We start from the raw sequence: 4,571 nt of genomic DNA on the forward strand, positions 1-4,571 counted from the left end.
TGATGAGCCCATTTAGTGTCTCACAACTAGAACATAGATTTTATTACATAATTGCCCTTATTTTTTTTCTTTTTAGTGAATACAACTTCTGAAATATAGTTTTACATTCCAAGTGGTTTTCAAATATATATTTAATGTGACTTTATTTATAAAATATGAAAAAATAGCAATATTGATTTCATTATTCAATAAACACAGTCCCTAAATTTTTTCACAGAAATGTATGTATAACTCTTTTTTGAGACTTCTATGTTAAAATAACATTTCCTCAAAAGGGAAATATAAAAAAATGATAACAATGTTTGTGAATGATGAATCAATTTAAGTAAATAAGGTGAATGTGAAACATTATTTGGAACAATTACTTTGATAAGTATTGTAAATTATAAATTATAAAAGTAGCCCACAGTTTTGCAGTTTTTTTTTTCTATTAAATCTTTAGCCTCTCCAAAAATTAGTATCCCCAACAGTTGTATGAGACTTAAATTAGAGGACAGGTGCTGGAAAAAGTACAGTCTTATTGCCTTTTGGACTCCACTAGAGAGATAACCCAAGTGGCTGTAGAATACTGAAATATTACAGAGTATTTCAATTATACTTGGATTTATTTATAAGATTAGATAGTCAAATTCTACTTCTAGTTTTCCATAGTAGAGGAGGAGGAAATCTAGAAGAAAATCTTATTTTATTGTTCACTTATATTACCAAGTAAAATTCAACTAAGAAATTACTAAAACAATTGGAAAAATGCATTTGTAAAAGCTATATATTAAAGGAAAAATAAAATATCTTTGAGCAAATAAATTGGACTAATTTAATAATAATTTAATAATTCAATAATAAATATCCCGCACTATTCCATAAACATGTTTGTATAATAAAGTTATTAATATTAAACAGTTTATGTGGTGTTTTCAATACAAGGTGAGCAATGCAGATAACATTTAGTTTTTTTATTGACTTAAAAAAATAAAAGACAAGGGAATGCATTACAATTCTTATTACATTCATACAGGACAATTTTTCATATATCTGGTTGCATATAAAGTTTGTTGACACCAATTCCTGTCTTCATACATGTACTCTGGATAATGATGTCTATCACATTTCTCCATCCTTGCTGACCCCCTGAACCCTCCCTTTTCCTCCTACCCCTCTGCCCTATCTAGAGTTCCTCTATTCCTCCTATGCTCCCGTCCCTACCTCACTATGAATCAGCCTCCTTATATCAGTGAAAACATCCAGCATTTGTTTTGTTGGGATTGGCTAACTTCATTTAGCATTATCTTCTCTAACTCCAACCATTTACCTGCAAATGCCATGATTTTATTCTTTTTCATTGCTGAGTAAAATTCCATTGTGTGTATATGTCACATTTTTTAAAATTCCATTCATCCACTGAAGGGCATCTAGGTTGGCTCCACAGTTTAGCTATTGTGAATTGTGCTGCTATAAACATTGATGTGGCTGTGTCCCTGAAGTATGTTTATTTTAAGTCCTTTGGGTATAGACTGAGGAGAGGTATAGCTGTGTCAAATGGTGGTTCCATTCCCAGATTCCAAGGGACTTCCATACTGGTTTCCATATTGTTGGCACCAATTTGCAGTCCCACCAACAATGTATGAGTGTACCTTTTCCCCCACATCCTTGCCAACACTTATTGTCCTTTGTCTTCCTAACAGCTGCCATTCTGACTGGAGTGAGATGATAGAGTAGTTTTGAGTTTCATTTCTCTAATTGCTAGATATGATGAACATTTTTTTCATATTTTTGTTGATTGATTGTATACCCTTTTCTGAGAAGTGTCTGTTCAGGTCTTTGACCTTTTTATTGATTGGATTATTTGTTTGGTGCTTAGCTTTTTGATTTCTTTATATACCCTAGATATTAGTGCTCTATCTGATTGTGAGGGATAAAAAATTGCTTCTAGGATGTATGCTCTCTGTTCACTTCACAGATTGTTTCTTTTGCTGAGAAGAAACTTTTTAGTTTGAATCCATCTCATTTATTGATCCTTGGTTTTAATTCTTGTGCTATGGGAGTCTTACTAAGAAAGTTGGGGCCTACTCTCACATGATGAAGATTAGAGCCTACTTTTTCTTCTATTAGATGCAGAGTCTGTGGTGGACAAAAAGTATTCATGATATTATCCTGAGCCATCAATAAAACAGTAATGAATATAAAAATTTTCATCATTTGATTGTCTTAAAATTTATTGAGAAAGCCCTCAAATATATCTATGTATTAGCTTACCATTGGCAATGTAAAAAATAAATGTTAAGAATACAATTACTGATAAATTTATTTATTTTTAACTTAGTGTAGTTGATTATAGGTAACCAAAAAAGATCTCAAGGTCTTTGTAAGAGAGTGGGGTTTTCCCTTTCAAATATAAAGCCAAATTTAATAGGCAGTAATTACACTCTTTGCAAATAAATGCAATGGTATTTGCAAATCTGAAACTATTTAAAAATACTTAGAACATCTTTACAGTCTCTTGAGTAAAATCCCTAAGAGGCAGAATGAAGGGGAAAAGCAACTTAGTAAACTGAAACCCCTTTACTCTGTTGTCACTTCTCCATAAAAAAGATTTTAAAGTGCACCAGGGGGCGGTGAGGTAAACAGAACACAGATAAAGCTTCAAAAGCCTCAAGATAGCAATTGGTACCCCAAACTATTAATGCAAGGGGTTTCCTGGCTCTTGTATTTTAAGAACCATGGTCTCTGGAATGATAATATTCCTCCTTCATAGATAAATGTGTCAGGATATTGTAAATTACCAGTAAAAGTTGACTGACAATATGGGTGAGGAATTGGTTTAACCAGTTTTAACTTCTGAAACAATTATGTAGGTAGATGACAATCACAATCAGCTTTGCACAGTCAAAAAGAAAAATGTGGAGCAGTTAAGTAACCAAGGTGACAGAGGTTGGCAGCATCAGAGCCAGGAATTGAATTCACTGTGGGCTCCAAGTCCATGACCTTTAAGCATCATCTATATTGGCTCCATAACTGCCTCTAAAGGTTTTGAACATTACACTGCTTTCCTGGCTCATTTTAAATTCATGGTCATCTAGCACCTTTCTGACTCTTGTTTAACTTTGTATGAGAATGCACCAATAGAGATATAATATGCCTTCAATTACAATTTAAATGTCTGATTCTTGTGATATACATATGTATTTAATTAATAATGTAGATATGAAATAGTAAATGTCATCATTTATTTACTGCACAAGTACATTAAAGTGGAGATCTCAAATATTCTGGCTATCTCAAAAATAAGCCAAATAATGTTTTTTGGTTTTTTTTGCCCAAAGTAAACGTTAAACTAAAAATAAAAAAATAATAAACTTGTTTTTGTCCACAGCATTCTTTTCTTTTCTCTTTCTCCCTATTTCTTTCTTAAGTTTTGAATCAAATATTAACAGAGTTTTTTAAGTCCTTCAAAAAGAAATTGTGTATTTTAAATATTAAACCTCCAGTTTTAATAGAGTGATTAGCAGCTCTTACGAGAAAAGCATATGTGTATTAATTAATTCACTTAATTATTAACTCATTAATTATTTATTAACAAAATCAAAAGAAATCTTTAGCCAATTAGTACATGAGAAAGATATGAGGTTTCTTGCTCTTGATTAATATTTAGATATTTTCTATGGAATTTATTTTCCATATATATTAAAGATTACACTGTTCTATGGGCTTATTTTTATTTTTTCCACTTAACTATGATGAAAAAAATGGCTGAATCAAGATTTTGATGCTTATCTCTTTTATTTCTACTAGGTATCAATTTTTCTTCTCCACATCCTTAAGTCTAATGTACTGAAGCTAATATATGAGAAGAAAATATTTCACAACCTGCACAAGGGTAGAACAAATCTCTGAGCTTCCCTTACCATGGAAATTTGAAAAAAAAAATATTAAGGAATTCAATTGTAGCACAACAAAAATATAATGAAATTTAAAGACTATAAGGTAGAATCAAATGAAGGACAGACTCTAATTAATGAATCAGAAGAGAGACATAAAGAAAATGGTTCATGAAAACAGAAGTGAAAGAGTCTATGAAAGGAAATTTTGCTGTTCTGAAGTTTTTTATTCAAAGCAGCAACCATGCAGACAGCATCTCCTTGAGGGAAAATAACTTCATGACTGTGTATATGCTAAACTGACTATGAAAAACTTACTATTATAATTGTTTTTTAAAAAACCTCATTCTCTTGTAGGACCTGAAACGTTTAGAAGCATGTTAAAGACAGTTTTTCACATTTCTCTGAATCTATGTGTTTGTTTATTTCACAATAAGATCATTTGCAATCAATAGTTTTCCTCCTTTTTTTTTCACTTGGTCACATTATTTTTCAGTAATATTAGTTAAGAGAAACTAGGATTTTTTGTCAAAGGAGCTCTGTTAGCACAAATAATCAGCTAAGTCATAGAAAGTGGATAAATTTCTTATAACGTCTTATGATCATTAAAGATATGAGATAAATAGTAATGCTGTAAAAATGTTTTGTTCCAGCTATTAGCATGTTTTCTGAAGAAAATTCTGAAATATAATGTAG

The sequence above is a fragment of the Callospermophilus lateralis genome, chromosome 12 (genome assembly GCF_048772815.1).
Source record: "Callospermophilus lateralis isolate mCalLat2 chromosome 12, mCalLat2.hap1, whole genome shotgun sequence".
NCBI classification, from domain to species: Eukaryota; Metazoa; Chordata; class Mammalia; order Rodentia; family Sciuridae; genus Callospermophilus; species Callospermophilus lateralis.